This window comes from Oryzias latipes, chromosome 17 (genome assembly GCF_053564925.1).
Source record: "Oryzias latipes strain Hd-rR chromosome 17, Olatipes_Hd-rR_3.1".
In the NCBI taxonomy this organism is placed as follows: Eukaryota; Metazoa; Chordata; class Actinopteri; order Beloniformes; family Adrianichthyidae; genus Oryzias; species Oryzias latipes.
Window position 1 is genome coordinate 12,815,999 of NC_136253.1, and position 21,059 is coordinate 12,837,057.

General features: G+C 37.9%; 1 long non-coding RNA gene across 1 annotated transcript; it reads right to left on the reverse strand.

The window, feature by feature from the left end:
- Window positions 1-2,526: 2,526 nt before the first annotated feature.
- On the reverse strand, window positions 2,527-18,954 carry LOC144986925 (uncharacterized). Its single transcript, XR_013650809.1, has 2 exons — window positions 17,051-18,954; window positions 2,527-16,024 (listed from the first exon to the last, which is right to left on the reverse strand). It is a non-coding gene; the product is annotated as an uncharacterized LOC144986925 (long non-coding RNA).
- Window positions 18,955-21,059: the final 2,105 nt, after the last annotated feature.

Sequence of the window (21,059 nt, forward strand, 5' to 3'; positions counted from 1 at the left end):
AAGTAAAACATGTCATTTCCTGTTGTCAGCAGGTGGCGCTACACCTTTTCTGTATTCTTCCACTCCAGATGTGTTCAGAGTCAGACTACAATCATGCATACCAATTTGGGATCAAATTGGATTATGCATGGCTGAGTAATGGCCATTTTTCTTTTCATGGCGTGATTTCGAAACGCCTTCGAATTTTGACGTGCCGCCACGGTCACAAACAACCATAAAAACTTAAAAGCTTCGCAATTTAACATCAGACATGTGTCTAGTTTACAAAACCAAAGTTTGGAGTCATTGTTCACAAATCTCTAGGAGGAGTTCGTTCTAGAACGAGGCCTGCAAATGACCAAAACACAGCAAAAATGACATATTGACATCAATATAGCAGACTTCCTGTGCAACTGACAGCTTGGTCCCAAGAGACTTTTTTGTAGGTTTCCATCTGATGAACATGTCCTGTAAATATCAAGCTTGTATGTTAAAGAACATGGCGGGGCTCGCGAAGACAAACATTGTAGGTGGCGCTATTGAGTCATTTTTGTGCACCCATGCGAGAGCTGTATATCTAAGGTGGAGATATGTAAGAGACATCTCATTCTGAAATCTCAGCCTCGTGATACAAACGGTTGATTTTTTATGAATTTTTAATTATCTGACTGCAACGCAATCAACCACTTCCTGTTTGGCGGTGGCTTGCGCAAGCACCGTCAGGTGTACGCCCATGAAACTTTAAACAATGAGAGAAGACCCTTGTGAGTATCTCCTGTTGTAATTTTATGAACGTCTGACAAAGCACAGAGAAAAGATAGGTCAAAATGTGACAAAAAATGTATTTGTTTATATCTAGGTGGCGCTATGGAGCTCGTCCAAGATTGTCATATCCATGGTTTCAGAATGGAAGCATCATCATCTCCATCGAATTTAAGTGAGATCGGACAAGGAATGTGCACGTGAGAGCAACTTTTGTGTGCATGGCGAGACGCCCAACTTCGCCGCTCTGTCACGACCACACCCCCGCATTGAAAGTTATGGCTTTTTGTCAGAGTAAACTTCAATGGCTTTTTAACAGGTGGATATCATTTTGAGGTGTGTCGGCTCATCCTACTTGGAGCAGTGATGCTCCAAGTCAAACATGTCATTTCCTCTTGCCAGCAGGTGGCGCTACACCTGTTCCGGATTCTTCCACTGCAGATGTGTTCAGAGTCAGACTGCAATCATGCACATAAATTTTGGATCAAATTGGATTATGCATGGCTGAATAATGGCCATTTTTCTTTTCATGGCGTGTTTTCAAAATGACCTCGAATTTTGACGCGCCGCCACGGTCACAAACAACCGTGAAAACTTAAAAGCTTTGCAATTTAACATCGGACATGGGTCTAGTTTACAAAACCAAAGTTTGGAGTCATTATTCATAAATCTCTAGGAGGAGTTCGTTCTAGAACGAGACCTGCAAATGTCCAAAATGCAGCAAAAATGACATATTGACATCAATATAGCAGACTTCCTGTGCAACTGACAGCTTGGTCCCAAGAGACTTTTTTGTAGGTTTCCATCTGATGGACATTCCTTGAAAAATTCAAGCTTGTATGTCAAAGCATGTGGCGGGGCTCGCCAAAACAAATTTTGTAGGTGGCGCTATCGAGCCATTTTTGTGCACCCATGTCAGTCTCCCATAAAATATAAAATTTTTCGCGACTCCTGATGTGTGTGCGAAATTTGGTGAGTTTTGGGGTATGTTAAAGGCCTCAAAAAGGCGACTGTTCCGTCGGAAGAAAAATAATAATAATTAAAGCTACAAGTAGCATTTAGCGGGCCCGAGCACGTGCGACCGCCTGGCATGGGCGACCGCCCCAAGAACAACGCCCTGCTCGAACCGTTTGGCTTCAGTCTTCCTTCTGGTTTCTGGAGCTGCAAGCTACATTTAACATGATTGACACAACTGCCCTAACAGACAACTACAAGAGGAGTTTTAATGTATAACACGGTGAAGGAGTTTTTGTGCAGAAAAAGGTACCATTAGAAAAGTTGGTAGCCATACCTGCAGACGGGGCTCCTGCTATGATCAATAGACAAACAGGTTTCATCACTCACTGTAAAGCTGACCCAGACTTTCCAAAATGTCTGCATTACTGCTGCTTCATTCACCAGCAGGCCTTATGTGCAGAAGTGATTGGCTCTGGACACATAATGACTCCTATTGTGAAAATCATAAAAAACCTCAGCTGCAAAGCAAAACAGCACAGGATTTTCAAGGTGCTATTAGAGATGTCTGCTGAATATGGTGAGTATGAATAAGAATATGGTAAATTTGAACTTGCAGTTTTGACTGACATTACTGGAAAACTAAATCACTTTTACTGTGATCTGCAAGGCAATGGCAAAACTATATATTTTTTTGGAACAGACTGCAGTGTTTCTTGTGCGGATTTTTTCTGCCAGGGCTTGTCGGCTTGGTCTGTGGTTGTTGCCCTTTCTGGGGAAGCTGGAGTTTAACTTTGCAGCCTCACGGCTGTGAAGTGGACCCCGTTGATGTTCTAGTCTGGGTGGGTGCGGTGGGGATTCTCCTATGGCGAGATTTATAGAAATTTCTCTGATTAAAAAAGTTAATTCATGAAGACATATATTCACTGACATTAAAAAAATGTTTATGTGACCTCAGAACACGGACATTGTAGGGAATCGAACCCCATCCCAGTAACTGGGAGTACCATTACCAATGTCTTTTGCTTTTTTGAAGTCACATGGCAAGGAAAGCAAAACCTGCATCATGAATAACTAGGCCATAGGAATGCAATAGATACATAAATTTCAATTACTTTCTGAAGTACTTTTTGAGTACTTGTAATATGTTTGTAAATCAGATGGTTTGAAATTTAGAAATATGCAAAAAAAGGATTTTGATTCTTTACTCAATTGCTAACTACAGAAAAAAATGTAAATTTGTAATGCCTTATATGTATTCATGATGCAGGAAAAGAAACCATATTTCCATAAAGTCAGAGGATTGTGACTTAACAGAGATAAAGATGTCACCATCTCTCCCCGTCTCCTTCGCCACAACAACTGACACCAGCATGTATTTAGTTAAACATTTGACGTTTTAATTTAAGTCAGACGTTGTGACTCAACAGAGATAAAGATGTCACCATCTCTCCCCGTCTCCTTCGCCACAACAACTGACACCAGCATGTATTTGGTTAAACATTTGACGTTTTATATCAAGTCAGACGTTTGTGACTTAAAAGAGATAAAGATGTCGCCATCTCTCCCCTTCTCCTTCGCCACAACAACTGACACCAGCATGTATTGAGTTCAACATTTGACGTTTTATATTAAGTCAGACGTTTGTGACTTAAAAGAGATAAAGATGTCGCCATCTCTCCCCGTCTCCTTCGCCACAACAACTGACACCAGCATGTATTTGGTTAAACATTTGACGTTTTAATTTAAGTCAGACGTTGTGACTTAACAGAGATAAAGATGTCACCATCTCTCCCCGTCTCCTTCGCCACAACAACTGACACCAGCATGTATTTGGTTAAACATTTGACGTTTTATATTAAGTCAGACGTTTGTGACTTAAAAGAGATAAAGATGTCGCCATCTCTCCCTTTCTCCTTCGCCACAACAACTGACACCAGCATGTATTGAGTTCAACATTTGACGTTTTATATTAAGTCAGACATTTGTGACTTAAAAGAGATAAAGATGTCGCCATCTCTCCCTTTCTCCTTTGCCACAATCATCAACAGTCACTTACATGTGTAAAACGACAAAGAACCCCATCATGATCACTAAAGTATGTTTGTACAACTGTACATTCGACTTTATAGTTTGTTGTTTTTAAGTACACATGATCGATTATCGTATTTTTTAACGTTGTGTTTTCAGAAACCAGTTGAATGAAACCTTTATGTGCCATGAAATCAGTTATTGTCTTAGAGTTTACTAAGTTTTCATTAAAATCACCCATTATAGCAATGGTATCACCCAGGGGCTCCAAAAGATCAACTAATTTCTTAAGGTTCTCTCTAAATAATGAAATGGCATATGATGGTGGACGATACAGAACTGCCACGACTATGTTTGATGTAATAAATCTGTGCACTAAACATTCAATATCTACATTTTGTATCTCTACATGTTCAAACAGGATATTTTCAACGGTGTACATTCCAACACCACCATGTTTTAAGCCTTTAATCACATTCAGTCTAGGATCTACTCCACTATAAGACAGTGAGCGTGGCATACTATAAAAATTATACCCACTGATGTTCAATGCATCAGTTAAAGGTGCATTTGGAAGCCATGTTTCAGTTACAGCTATGCAGTTAACATGTAACTGTTTTGTGCACAAAGCTAAGTCCTTTACATGCCACTGTAAATTTTGCACATTCATGAGGAAAATGCTGAATTCACATGAACTAGAAGTGAGATTTTCTTTATTTATCAGATATTGAGGCATGTTTGCCACATATTCAGAAACTGTTTTGTTACAGTAAATGGCCTGTTCCTTAAAATCTTGAATAATTAAACCAGACAAACTTGTTACGCGGCTTAATGCAACATAAGCCTGCCCAGGAGCAAAAGTTTTTTTCAAAGACACAACAACATTATCAATGGTAAGACCCTGAACTTTATGAACAGTACAAGCCCAAGCAAGTTTTAGAGGAAACTGACGTCTCAGACCACCTCTTCCTGTGACTCGTTCCTCTTCTGGAACAATGGCTACAGAACCTGAGACAAGCCCTGGATGATTTTCATACTGTTTCTTCCGTTGTCTTCCAATGTCTTTATTATCAAAATTCACAAAAACAATTTGTGGAAAGTCAGAGTTTCTATAGACAATATCAGTCACAATTCCACATGCACCATTGACAAGACCATCTGCCACATCAACATTTTTACAGAGCATGACACGTGCATTCTTCCCCAAAAGAAGTCTTTCTGCTAGACAAGTATTGTTAGCATTTGAATGATTACCACTTAGTAACACTTGTCTACCTGTTTCCTTACAATTTACATAATCTTGAGCTTTAATAGTTACATACTCTGGACAGGATGAGTGTAGATGGGTTAAATTATGTTGATTTACTTGACCATTAGTTGGGAAAATATGTAAAGCAGAGCTGCCTTCTCCCGTTTCACGTGACTTCAATTGTTGGATATCACTTTTTAACATTTCAGTACCTTTGCATCGTGTCCTAACTCTGCCGAGTAATTTGGCAAATTCCTGATCTTTTTGGCGTACAATGGTTTCTAGGCAAACAATTTCAAACACACCACACCAAAGATCCATACCCACATTTTCTACATACAATGGTTTTCCTCTCACTGGAGGTAATTGAAAGAAATCCCCAACTGCAATAATACAAACATTTCCAAACAATGCAGAGTTACCAGTTTGCTTTATTTGCCTCAGACGCCCATGAATATATGCTAATAAATTATGATCTACCATGGATATTTCATCAATTATCAAAATCTGTAAACTGCTGTAAATGGCACGTAAAGAATTTAATTTTTCCTCACCCAGTGGTGTGTAAGGTAAGCGGACATCTTTACCAATACAAAAAGTGTTGTGTATAGTACTTGCTTGTACATTAAACGCAGCAATTCCTGTGGGAGCCGTCAACAAAACACAGATGTCATCTACATGACGACAAAGAGGAGACAATAGTCTATTTGATTCATATTTTATTGCTTTAATTAGGTGAGTTTTACCAGTCCCTGCACCTCCTGTTATGAACAGGTGGAATGGTTCTGGCTTTTTTCCCAAAACCTTTTCCACACACCATTTTCTCACTTGGTAAAAAATATCCATCTGAATTTCATTTAAAGAGCGAATTAAAGCCAAGCCATCACTACGAGGCATTTTTGTGTTATTCAGTTGAAAGAAATGGCTATGTTGAGCAGAAACTCTTAAATCAGGAATATCAAATTCCTGTTCATCATCGACACTTTTTTGGTTCTGCAACAACTCTTGACACTCAAGTCTTTCCAATTCTTGCTCAGGGCATAATTCACACCAGGCATCTTCAACTACACCAGCATTATCTATCCCTTGCTGAGCATTAACCAATTTATCACCATCAATTTCAAATTTACTTCTGTTTAATGTTACCACGGACTTTACCAACTGCAGACCTGAATTACCAAGTCTTATCGTGCCCTTATGAAAAAAGTCTTGATACGTTTCAAAACCTTGAGGTTTCAGCTGGCTATCGCTGTAGTATGGCAAAAACAACTGCAGATTGCTTTGATAAAACAATTCAGGCTGTTTTGTTTCAGAGAACTTAACGTAACGTACAACAGCAGGTTGTGTGCGGGTTCTTTTTACAACATATCCAGTGTTGTTGTTCAACTTTATTCGCTTAGCAGCACTTTCATTTTTTGACAACACACGAAATTCGGAAGCAAATACTGCTAAACACATTGAAGGAAAATCATCACTCTTAGGTCTGTTCTTATATCTATCCACAATGCTTGTCATCCACATATCATCTGTGCTAACAGAATGCTTTGATGCTTTTTCTTTAAGTACTTTTAACGGTAAACTCATTTTAACAGTATTTTCACCAACAGGAAGAAACACAACTTTCCGAGAGCACTCTTTCAAATGTGCATTTGTCAGTCTATAAACACTTTCTTGAGCAGATACATCTCTGTTGTGCAAATATGTACTGCCTAATGTTTTTAGACTCTCTTTGGCAGAAGCATTTCCATCCCTGCATGCTTCCTTTTGTGCACACTGCAATAATAAACCCATTTCCTTCTCTGATTTAGAGATGTAAGAAATGATGTACACAACACATGCGTATGCGTCGACAACAAACTGTATATCCATATTAGCATTCCAGCATTTTAACAGTGGCTTGCTATATTGATTAATCCAAACTTCTTTAAGTTGACGTTTCAGCACAACATGGGTTTTCCGAGCACAACAGTTATATGCAGTTTCAAATGTGCTTTGGTTTAACCCAACAGATTCAAACAAATCCTCAACATTGTCATAAGTTGGCCCATCAGTTGAGAGAGCAGCTTTAATGTGTGCAATCAATGCAGAAGCCTCTTTTTTCTTCAATTGCGGTGTCTGTGCATTTTCTTTACAGTTGCAAGACTCTTTCTGTGATAACACACATTGACAAGACTGTGTCTCTTCAGCACTTGTGCTACGTGATATGAATGTACGCGCAGAAGGTGGTCTAGGAAAATTAAAACGACACACAGTTCCTTTTTTTTTACATGTTTTCGCATGTGTTTCAGAGTGTTTTTGCACAGATGTTACAATTTCCAGTAAGTCAATATTTGATGGTAACTCACAAGTCACATAACGATCAATAAATGCAATCACTTCAGCATCTGTATTTCTGTCAATTACAGGTGCATCCTCTATCCAAAACAGGCAATGAAGATGTGGTGAGCCTCGTTGCTGAAACTCCACCCTATAAAAATAATCCTTAATTTTTCCTATAGGACATGCAGGCGACATAAGAACCTCTTTCAGAAAACAATGCCAACGAAAATCAAACATCCGAGCAGCAGTGACAGGATTACGACGCAAAAGCTCACATCTGTCTGCCCATTCCAACTGCTCCACAGTTTCAGTTCTACCTTCGTGCTTCAGAATGCAGGAAAGTAAATTCTTCCAACGCATATCAGCTGAAGAAAATGAACAGAACCATGTGGGGATTCCAAGCTGCCTCACACAAGCCATGAGGTCTTTCTGGGCCGCCTGCCAAAAAGCTGGCGTACCTCTAATTGGTTTTAAAAATCGGTACCCATCATCAAATTCCAACATCCTTTTAATAGAATCATCACTTTTCAACAACTCTCCAGTAACTACTCGTTTATTTTTAAAATTATACTTACCTTTTCTTACTGCAATCGAAACATTTGAAACGACCTTTTCTAATTCTGTCATATATTGGGCAAAAAAAATATATTCCACATTTTGTGCAAAACGACAATCAGCATTAAGAATCCTGTTGTTAAAATATCGTGATAGAGTTAAAGGATGTTGTCTTCCATCATGATATGTTGGTCCACCCTTAGGAAACAACACAGGAAAACACTTAGCCTCATTTGTAATATCGGACAACAACTTCACCGGACTATTGCCTTCAGCGGGAGCTACATTCAAAATGTGATCAAAATATTGATCCAAAGCCTCTTGACCAATGTCTACTGGCATTAGACAAGTGTCCTGGAACATGCAATGCTGCTGTCTATCATGCAGAAGTTCATCTCCTAAAACATTTGAATCGTCAACATTTGCAGTGCATTCAACATCTTTTTCTACCACATCAGATGTTTCTTTACAAAAACCATTAATCCAATCATTATTAAATTTCACGTTGTTATAATAATAATTATGGGTTTGTAAAAACTGTAAAGCCTGCTTAACACGTTCCGTATCAACATACTGATATTCATAATGTCCTTTATAAGTAAGCTTCCGTTTTAATTTCACAGGCACAAGAGAACCCTCAATAGACATGCGTGGTAACAAATAAGTTGTTTGTTCAGTATTTGCAGGAACACAAGTAATAGGTCCATGCACGCCATTCTGTCCACCTTTGGGCAATGCTAACAGTTTCATAAATGGAATATGTAACGCTATTAGATGTTGTTCTAATTGATTTAAACATGCCAATTCCGCTGGTATAGGTTCAAGTTCTAAGTTATTTTTAACACTTTCAGCTGGTACTTTACCTTTCTTGATTTTAGCATGACACGTGTAACAAATCCACAATTTGCTTCTTGATGTTTTCATCCATTCACAATTTTTTGAGCAGTTTGCATTGCAGATATGCAAATAACCAGAAGTGATACATTGATCAGCGATAAGTCCAAGTCCTGCATTACTGTACAACTCTTTTTTACAATGTAATACTTGATGTTCAAATAACAACCTATGACATACACAACAAACAAACCCAGGTCCATCTTTAACTTTATCCAAAAATTGTTTCATAACAACATCAAACTCTTCCAACTGTTTTTTATTCAATTGTCGCTTCAATTTCATCCCATCCAACACACTTTTCCTAAAGTGAGGATCTTGACGATATTTTCTAGAACTCAGTGCTTTAACATTTTCTCTATGAGTAACATTACTCTGATATTTTCTAGAACTCAGTGCTTTAACATTTTCTCTATGAGTAACATTACTCTGATATTTTCTAGAACTCAGTGCTTTAACATTTTCTCTATGAGTAACATTACTCTGATATTTTCTAGAACTCAGTGCTTTAACATTTTCTCTATGAGTAACATTACTCTGATATTTTCTAGAACTCAGTGCTTTAACATTTTCTCTATGAGTAACATTACTCTGATATTTTCTAGAACTCAGTGCTTTAACATTTTCTCTATGAGTAACATTAATCTGATATTTTCTTTTACTCATTTCCTTAACATTATGTTTGTGTAACAAATCAAATTTATACTTGCTTTTACTCCCATTTTTAACACGATGTCTGTGTAAATCATCAGTTCTGTATTTTGCAGAACTACGTTCTTTAACCCACATTTTATGCATAGCATTTTCCCTATATTTATTTTTACTCAATTCTAATGCTCTGGATCTACGCAAAGAATCAGATGCATATTTCCTTTTACTCATATCTTTTTTCTTCTGTTTATGCAGTTCACTTGTTTGATATTGCATTTTGTGGTAAAAAGATCTCCTTTTTTTTAGATACTTTGAAAAGGAAGATTCACCAACTGAATCACAACTAACATTATGTGGTTGAAAAGAACGACATCTTAACAGTGGTTTCTCAGAACAAATACTATTGCTTTTACACCAATTGGCACACCCAATTTTACCACTACAATGAACACAAACAACAACCTCGTAATATTTCTCACCACATTCTCGCAAATAAATTGCTTGATTTCCAAGTATTTTATTTACAGGGTTATACTTTCTCCATATGCTACCATTGTGTACAAAAATTTCTACTCCCAAAACATTTGAAGTAGCTTGAATGTCAATCTCACATACAAAACTGCCAACATATTTCATACGTGACTTTTGAATGTACTCAGACACTGTGGCATATCCTTTCTCCAGCAACTTCATATGAATGTCACTGTTCTTTAGCATAAACTTAACAACAGCCAGTCGAACTCTTCTATGACAATTTTCAGATCCACTAATGACTCGAGAAATAGCACGAAAAAAACTATTGCCATCATTTAATGTGACCTCTGTCTTACAAATAGAACCAAGCGTTACATTATTAGTTGGAATGTCTTCATACTGCTTCACAAAATCTAAATCAATATGTTTTGACAACAAAACTGTACTCTCAAACGACAATGGATAAAAACTGAAAGCATTTTCAACTAAATTGTTACTTTGATAAATTTCACTGTTTTGGTGATCATTGTTAACCAATGCACTAAACAAAACTTCATTACAATCACCAACTTCAGACCTGCCATGTTTAACACTCTTGCAATCTCCTTCTGACAGCATTTCTGAGTCTCTTTTGCGTTGCCTCATATTATGACCCAAATTATTTTTTTCCATAGATTTACACAACCCAAAACAACGCTGCTGCTGAAACATTTCAACGCAAGTTACAACTTCATAATGACACTCATTTATATTTTGCAAATATATGCCTTGTTTAGATATGGCCTTACGTTGACAGGCATATTTCAACCAACGTTCATTGTGAAATGTATACACACTCACACCCAAGTAGTCAGCTGTAGCTTGAATTTCAACCTCTGTAGCCCAACTACCAGAAAATCTCATTCTAGAAACATTGAGATATTCATCCACAGACATATTTTCAGATCTCAAAAGAGAACTATAATTTCCAACATTCTTTTGTAAATGTGTGACAACTGCACGTCTTAACTTTATGTGATTTTTCTCTGTACCACTAATAACTTTGGACACAGCCCTAAAAAAACAATTGCCATCGGCTACTATATGATCAGTTTGACATGGAATTCCCAACATATCAACCTCTAGAGGGTTAGAACAAGCAGTGTTTTCACAATGCACATTCAGTTGTTTACACAATGCTTGTGTAACATCAAAATCAACAGGGTAAAACTCAAGTTTCTTTGATGAAACATCAAGAAACTCAACATCCAAACTAGCTTCATTAGCATCATACCATTTTGTCTTCTTTGATTCACGTTGCACAGTAGAAAGCTTACGCTTTCTGTTACTTTCATGCAACGGTAAGGGACCAGTTTGAACATCTAAACTGCACCCGAAACCAAACTGTGACCCAGTATTTAATCCAGTTTTACAATCCTTCTCAAGCACACTTTGTTTATTTTTCTCACTATGATCATTGTCAGTAACAGCAACGGATGCAATTTCAAAAGCCATTTCTTTCCCTGCAAGTGAAATACTCAGGCAACAAATATAATTGTATAAATCATTAAGACTAGGAAGGTACATGATAATACTTCTTCCATTTACATCTGCCATTCCAGTACCACTGCGTGCATGTGAATCCACCACAGCATAATGGCCGTTTTCTGAAATAACAGCACAAGTACTACTGCCTATGGTCAAAAAACATGTTTTATACTTGACAAGCATGTGCTCCAGTCCCTTTTTAAGAGTTATCACTTCACCACTGTCAACAAATTTACCATTACTCACATTAACAATCCCAGAAACGTATTCACCATACTCAAACTTAAATAATTTACCATCAATTTCAGAATCCATGGGCAAATCAGGTACTGACAAAAACTTCAAATTTCCAGGGATGATTTTGTTTTCACACACCGAGGAGTAAAGCTGATCACCAAGAAACACAACATGGTCCAAGTCTGTTGCCTCCCACTCAAAAACACTACGATGCGTGTGTTTAGCCATACTCACCAGGGCTATTGCCATGCACTGCACACCTCTGTTTTGAAGCTGCCGATCTCCTTGATGAAAAGATCCCCTTACACAACGTTCTGTGTCAAATCTGTTACAATTGTTTTCATTTAAAATCACTGAAGATGATTTTTTTTTTAAATTACTGCCCTTTTTTCCAATTTTCAATGTATTTTTGCATTCCATTAACACTTTACATTTATCGCCAACCACAATTTTGTCATTTAACTCCTGAACATGTTCTTTTATAAAACCAGTCTGTCTTTTGCCCAAAACTGACTGATTCACACGTGCATCCTCTGCTCCCAAACCAAATGTATTATTACACCCGTCCCAAGAAGCTTCTTTCACAAACATTGAACTAATGCCAAACCATTCTGCATTCAAAGACTTTTTCAAGTTCCAAATGTGCAACATCAAGTCATTAAAGCAACTGTTGAAGACAGCCACAGATGTTCCAATATTAGAAAACATTCCAGATGAATCTCGTGCACCACAATCAACCACAACAAAATACTCTTTGTGATGAATGACAGCACAAACGAAACCCTGCAAATCCAACAAACACAGATCTTCCTCCATCAGTCGCTCCTGCATCATTTCATACAACAGTGAAAAATCTTCACTCTTTGAATCACCAGAATACACAGGCTCATTGAAAGCAACATCCCAAATTCTTCCAAACACACTGAGCTTTTCAGAAACCTTGAATAACTTTTCGGAATTGTTCACACATCCATCACTTCCATTAAATGAACAAACCAACTGCACACCTTCATTTCTAATATTATCAACATCAGCGTCCCTCCATGTACACACTGGAGCAACAACATGGTTGATTGCAGCCACAACACAACATGTAAGCGATGTTGTACTATCACTTGAATTTGTCAATCTTACTTTCATTCCAGAAATCAAAGGCCTCTGTATTTGCTCCAGACAAACACAACCAGAAGTTTTACCTTCTTCCTGAACCTTACACACTTTGGTGCGACGCATATTAAATCCCTTCTTTCGTGGCATCTAAAAAAAAAATAAAAAAATGAAACCACCATTAAAATAAAATTCTCATTTCTATTATGTATACATAAAGCAATACATTTATACCACACAGACAAATAATCAAAAACATAAAATTAAATATTCAGACTATTGGAAAATAGTTATACACAAATAAATGTAACATGTGTCCTATAATACAGTGGTCCCCAACCCCCGGGCCGCAAATAATAAATAACTTACTTTACTTCCGGTTTATTTATATCTGAATCTGAAAGATGTTTTATTTTGAAAAGATGCCCGATTCTCTGTGTGACTGTCACACCCGTCTATGTCACCAGTAATGTATGGAAGCGATTCAGTAGCATTAATAAAAAGCAAAGTTAAAACCAGAAATGCTTTTTCATTTTCAAAAAGAAGCTGCATTTTGTTGACTCAAAAATAAAATGAAAAAACAATCCCCCAAAATGCTTTCTTTTCCTTCCTCAAAGCTTATTCTGTCACTTAATTAAAATGAAAATGGTATTTGACATTTCATTTTCAAGTCGTTCTCTGGTAAATGTGTAGCATAATTCATTTAGAAATGTTTAATTTGACCTTTAAAATGGATTAATAGAAATGCTTTTCTGATTTTCAAAATGAAGCTGCATTTTTTGACTCAAAATTAAAAAGAAAAAGCAATACTTCAAAATGCTTTATTTCCTTCCTCAACACAGCTTATTCTGTCACTTAATCAAAATGATAAAGAAAATGGTGTTTGACATTTCATTTTAAAAAAGGTCCACGGTAAATGTCTAGCAAAATTCATTTAGAAATGTCTAATTTGACAATTAAAATGGATTAACAGAAATGCTTTTTAATTTTGAAAATGTAGCTCAAAATTCAAATATAAAAGCAATATTTCAAAATGCTTTTTCATTTTATACTTCAATCCGCCTATTCTGTGTCATAATTAAAACGAAAATGCAAAGAGGGGATTGCATTTTAACATCCACCCTGCAAAACTTGGAGCAATATTCATTTCTTAAACACATTAGCAGAGGGGGGGTGGGGCGATGACGTCACTGCTTTCTCCGTGTGTACGGCCGCTGTCGCTGAGAGACCTGGTGTGTCTGTGTTCGCATTAAGATCACCTAAAACTGGGTCCTGTTCACAAACCGCTGGACCTGGCCTGCTCAAACCTGGATTCCTGGATCTTAATGCGAGAAATGCAGCAGAATGTTCCTTTAGCTCCCTCTTGAATCAGAAGCTGTGAATCCCAACCCAACTTCTTCAGCGTCGTCTGACCGCACGGATTTACAAACATATGATCAAGCAGAGCAGGCCTTTAATAATAATCATAACAGTAATAAAAGCACATTATGAAGATAGTCTCCTGCAGCTTCACGCTGAGTGAGTGTTTTTGGTCCAACCAGCAACCGTTTAGCATGGAGAAATCTGTCTGTTGATGGAGCTCCAGCTGTCAAACAGCAAATTTAGCTGCAAATAAATTTGTAAATATGTGAGAATTACATCAGTTTTTATTTTGTTCTGGACACCACTGGAAACACAAATTCATATGATGGTTTCTCGGATCATCGTAGCAGCATTTCCGCCTTCAGCGATCGGAGCTTCGCGCTCCGCTATGAAAAGGCAGCTGGCGGTCCGAAGATAAAAAGCTTGTCTGCGTGCGTCAGGAGGAGGACCGCAGAAGACGGACATGCTGCTAGTTAGTCCTGAGAAGCTGTGCAAACTCATCAGAAGTTCACAACCATCACAAAACCCTCTTCTCTGCCACTAACAGTCTGCTCCTGGTGCGTGTGTCTTTCAGCAGGCGGACACACGGAGAAAGCAGTGACGTCATCGCCCCGCCTCCCCTCTGCTAATGCTTTTAAGAAATGAATATTGCTCCAAGTTTTGCAGGGTGGATGTTAAAATGCAAATGCAATCCCCTCTTTGCATTTTCATTTTAATTATGACACAGAATAAGCGGTTTGAAGTATAAAATGAAAAAGCATTTTGAAATATTGCTATTATATTTGAATTATATTTGAATTTTGAGCTATTTGATGCAGCTACATTTTGAAAATTAAAAAGCATTTCTGTTAAACCATTTTTATTGTCAAATTAGACATTTCTAAATGAATTATGCTACACATTTACCATGCACCTTTTTTTAAATGAAATGTCAAATACCATTTTCTTTATCATTTTAATTAAGTGACAAAAAAGCTGTGTTGCAGTATAAAATGATAAAGCATTTTGAAGTATTGCTTTTTCTTTTTAATTTTGAGTCAAAAAATGCAGCTTCACTTTGAAAATAAAAAGCATTTCTATTAATCCATTTTAAATGTCAAATTAGACATTTCTAAATGAATTATGCTACACATTTACCATGGAACGTCTTGAAAATGAAATGTCAAATACCATTTTCATTTTAATTTTAATTAAGTGACAGAATAATCAGTGTTGAAGAAGGAAATGAAAAAGCATTTTGGTGGATGGCTTTTTCATTTTATTTTTGAGTCAAAAAATGCAGCTTCATCTTGAAAATTAAAAGGCATTTCTGGTTTTGACTTTGCTTTTTATTAATGCTACAGAATCGCTTCCATAGTAACACAGACCAAGGTGCTCCTCTCAGTCACGTGATAAGTTATCGCTAAAATAAAACCCAGGAGCTAGCAAAATGAGTAAAAAACAAACGTCTTTGGAAAGTTTTTTTTGCATAGGTGAAAAGGCCCAGCCAGGAGACAGAAGAGGAGCCTTCTACTTCCAGAAAAAAATAGCTACATTTTTCTTTTTTGCACCATGAGTGGCAGAAGGGGGGAGGATGATGAGAGCCATGCAATGTTCTATCCATGGGTGTCTAAATTAAAGCTGGGATGTGTGATGTCACACATCTGTTCCTCCTTCTGCGTGGCGTTGCTACAGTAATCCTCCACCAACATCTCAAAGACCTGTCCGTTAACTTAAAAAATGTGCAATCAAGTTTATTGAAACAAGGTTGGGGATCACTGCTATAATAGATTATTAAACACTGCAAATTTAACTTACCTTTACCAAACTCTTTAATGGCTTACAAAACACAACGTTCTCTGGAAAAAACAGCAAACAGCTCCTCTCTCTGTTGTCCAGACAAAGGTTTAGTCACTGGTGTGGAAGATCCCTCAGAGGAAAACTCTGGAGTTACAAATAAAAATGTAAAAGGAAAAACATTTAATTCAAACAAAAATAAATACATAAACAAACTTTAATAGACATGAAATGGTAGATGCTCTCTGGGAGGCTAATCCATAGAGGAGGTCCATTAAAACTGAATGAGGCCTTGCCGTGTGTTTTAACTTTTGGGATAACCAAAAGGCCTGTATCAGAGGACCTCAGGGTCCACAGGGGATCATACATTAAAATCATATCAGACAAATATGAAGGCCCAAGACCATAAAAACATTTATAAACTAATAATAACGTTATCAATCCTAAAGCGAACAGGAGGCCAAGCAGCCATTTTAAAATCTGTGTGTGTTCCTGCAAATATATTCATACTGGCTGCCACACTTATAGATTATATGAAAACATTTATACACAAATAAATTTAACATGTGTCCTATGAAATTATTAAACACTGAAAATTTAACTTAAAACCTAAAAAGTACAAAATAGGTTGGAACTGATCTTCAGTGGAAATACTCACGGGTCGGCACGCGTTCAAAATGTATTATATGTGAACTGCTATGTATTTGATCAATTAGAAAGGAGTTTCACTGGTTAATGTGGTTTAAAAACCGTAAAAACTACATTCGAATATTTAATTGAGAACTACAAAGATGGTGGATAGACTACAAAAAAAAACGATCTCTGAAACTGATAGAAACTTGTTGTTTGTCGACCAGTATCGATTCTACATGTCATTTTGTACATTTGTGTCCGTTTAAAAAGAAAATTCGTCGGTTGGTTTGCTTTGAAAAGTCTTTTTAAAATTACGTTCGAAACAAAATGCCCGCCATCACTTCCGGTTCAACGAAGTAAAAGGTCAAATTATTTGCGTTCGTCTAATCAATTTTAAGCAACTTTTACGGTTTTTTATTCAATAAAATTGATAATCAGAAGGTGAGTAGTCGTTGTGGCGATGTAAAAAAGTGTCGATGGTCGATTAAAGTAATGGTTCGTTTACAAGTCGCGGGAAAATTCATAATGGTCGTGACAAACCTCGAGTCAAATTGAAGGCGTCCTCGGCGCAGTGCGTCTGGCAAGGTCGAGTTCTTCTCACTGGGGGTCCTGTAGTCTTCCTTGCTGGTCAGGAGCGTCGAAGATCGAAGTGCAGAGGAAATGAGAAAGTTCTGAAAAGAACTGATTTGCTCAAATTCGGCAAGCTTCAGCGAAATTCTCTGTGGGGTGTGATTCTCCAGTCGTCCAGCAGGGGTCGAGCAGAGGGAGTACTCAGACGAAAATGCCCTGCCTTCAATGGCTTGACCAGCTGCTTGACTTGTGGTTTTTCCCATCATGCATTTTATCGTTCGTATTTGATGAAGTAGATTGATTACATGTTATTGCTTTCATGAAATAATAGAAGTTCTACTTCGTTTAGTTCCGTATGTATGTGTAGAACATTTTATAGTAATTATTTTATTGATCATTAGTCCGTTAGGGAACATTGTAGCTGTTGGGTTTGTGCCCCATTGGCATGAGTTCTCCCATGGACCAATCAGACAGCTCCGTTTTTAGTTTGATCCCAAGGGTTAAAATCTAATAAAATTACATTCCAATCCCAAAGTGGTGGTGTGTTGTCTTCTTTGTGTTATGTCTGTGTTCAAAAAAATGTTTTGTGGGTGATTCTGTTAGATACATCTCACAAGAAACGTTTGCTATTCAGGGGTTGTGACGTCATACTTCCCATGATGCTTTGCTGGTGGGGGAAGCCTGCTGCATGTGAACTTTGTCAAAGAACAACAAAATCTTTTACAGCATAAATACTTAACGGTCACCTGCTACCTAGAGGCCGAATTGTAATCCCTTTGACTCTCTCTGGTGGACTTTTCTTAGAAGTTCAATCGGCTGCTTTATTTAAGTTGAGAAATCTTCATATCTATAAATATAAAGAAGTCTAAAAAATTTTTCAAAACACAACTGCCCTTACAGACAATTAAAAGAGGAGTTGAAATGTATAACACGGTGAAGGAGTTTTTGTGCAGAAAAAGTACCATTAGTAAAGCTGGTAGCAGTGACTGCAGACGGGGCTCCTGCTATGATCAATAGACAAACAGGTTTCATCACTCACTGTAAAGCTGACCCAGACTTTCCAAAATGTCTGCATTACTGCTGCTTCATTCACCAGCAGGCCTTATGTGCACAAGTGATTGGCTCTGGACACATGATGACTCCTATTGTGAAAATCAACACCTCAGCGGCAAAGCAAAACAGCACAGGATTTTCAAGGTGCTATTGGAGGAGATGTCTGCTGAATATGGTGAATTTGAATTTGGTGAATCTGAACTTGCATTTTTGACTGAAATTACTGAAAAACTAAATCACTTGAACTTCGAGCTGCAAGGCAATGGCAAAACTATATTTTATTTATGGAACAGCCTGCAGTGTTTCTTGAGGGGATCTTTTCTGCCAGGAAACTTCAGGAGTTTGACAGAAAGGTGACCAGCTGTGCAGCTGTTTGTGTACAGGGAGAGTAACAGGGGTGAAAGGACACAGCCCTGGGGGGATCGGGTGCTTGTGGTCCGAGTATCTGAGACGAGCTTCCCCAGCCTCACATACTGCTGTCTGTCCGTCAGGAAGTCTGTGATCCACCTGCAGGTGGAGTCAGGCACATTCATCTTGGAGAGTTTTTAATACCAAAGATGTATGAAAGACATACCGAAAAAATATGTCTTTCAGTGTTTAACTGGCTGTCTTTGGATTATGCATGCCTGAGTAATGGCCATTCTTACTACTCATCTCTCTGTTCACTGCTTGCTAATTTACATAGCAGGGGTCCCAGCAGGAGGGGGCGGGGTTGTAACACGACTCCTTCAGCAGAGCCAGGCTGAGAGAGGCTTTGACATGTAAGATGTTAGATGTTAGAATGCCAGATGTTAGAATGACCAGTTCATTTTATATCTATGAAAATATTCAGGGAGCTATGGGACATGTTCAGCTTTAGGTCTGTGAAAATTGGTGTCGATTGTTGAAACATAAGTTACCATAAAAAAAATGTTTGTTTGGAGTCTAGACAGATTTAACACAGGTTTTTGGATGAAAAGGATTTTTTATAAATCATCTGTTACACTTTTAAGTCTGAAAAAAATATGGAAGGCAGCAAACACAGATCCCTACCGTTTTTAATTTTTTTGTGCTGATATTTGAAAGATAAGTTATGCAAAAAAATAGGTGTTTGCAGTTTTGCCTAAAAAGACGTTTTCGGACCTTTTTGGATGTAATGCTCTCTAAGATGTCACCTGTAACTTCAATCATTCTGAATTTTTTTAGGAAGCAGTAGCACATAAATGCCTATGAAAGTTGAATTCTTGGTGCTGATAACCTAAACAGAATTTATGCTAAAAATCTTTGTTCAGTCCAAAATTTCATTAAAAAAATCAAGTGATGAAGTTTCTCGTAGACCCTATAGTGTTACATATCAAAGCTGGAGGTTATTAAAGGCATCTAATTCTGAAATCTCAGCTTCCTGAGACAAACGGCTGATTTATAATAAATTTCTATTATTTGGGTGCACATAATCGACCACTTCCTGTTACGCAGGCACCGTCAGGTGTACACCCATGAAACTTTACATGATGAGAGAGGACCCTTCTGAGTATCTCCAGTTTTAATTTCATGCACATCGGACAAAGCAAAGAGAAAATACAGGGCAGAATGTGCCCAATGCAATAACTAGGTGGCGCTATAGAGCTCGTCCAAGATTGTCATATCCATGGGTTCAGAATAGAAGCTTCATCATATCCATTGAATTTCAGTGAGATTGGACAAGGAATGTGCACGTGAGAGCAACTTTTGTGTGCATAGCGAGATGCCCAACTTTGCCGCTCTGTCACGACCACACCCCCGCATTGAAAGTTATGGTTTTTTGTCAGAGTAAACTTCAATGGCTTTTCAACAGGTGGACGTCATTTTCAGGTGTGTCGGCTCATCCTACTCGGAGCAGTGATGCTCCAAGTAAAACATGTCATTTCCTCTTGCCAGCAGGTGGCGCTACACTTTTTCCAGATTTTTTCACTGCAGATGTGTTCAGAGTCAGACTACAATCATGCACATCAATTTTGGATCAGATTGGATTATGCATGGCTGAGTAATGGCCATTTTTCTTTTCATGGCGTGTTTTCGAAACGACCTCCAATTTTGACGCGCCGCCATGGTCACAAACATCCATAAAAACTTAAAAGCTTTGCAATTTAACATCGGACATGTGTCTAGTTTACAAAACCAAAGTTTGGAGTCATTACTCTCAAATCTCTAGGAGGAGTTCGTTCTAGAGCGAGGCCTGCAAATGACCAAAATACAGCAAAAATGACATATTGTCATCAAAATATCAGACTTCCTGTGCGACTGACAGCTTGGTCCCAAGAGACTTTTTTGTAGGTTTCTATCCGATGAACATGCCCTGTTAAAATCAGGTTTGTACTATAAAGCATATGGAGGTGCTCGCGAAAACAAATTTTGCAGGTGGCGCTATCGAGCCATTTTTGTTTACCTATGCCGTTCTCCTATAAAATATGAAATTTTTCGCGACTCCTGATGTGTATACAAAATTTGGTGAGTTTTGGGGTATGTTAAAGGCCTCAAAAAGGCGACGGAAAAGTCGGAATAATAATAATAATAATAATAATAATAATAATAAACCTAACAGATACAATAGGGTCCTTGCACTCCGTGCTCGGGCCCTAATAATAATCCGAGTAAATACAATAGGGTCCTTGCACTACGTGCTCGGGCCCTAATAATCCGAGTAAATACAATAGGGTCCTTGCACTACGTGCTCGGGCCCTAATAACTCTTACAGATACAATAGGGTCCTTGCACTCCGTGCTCGGGCCCTAATAATAAACATTCGAATTACAATAGGGTCCTTGCACTCCGTGCTCGGGCCCTAATAATAATAAACCTAACAGATACAATAGGGTCCTTGCACTCCGTGCTCGGGCCCTAATAACTCTTACAGATACAATAGGGTCCTTGCACTCCGTGCTCGGGCCCTAATAATAACTCTAACAGA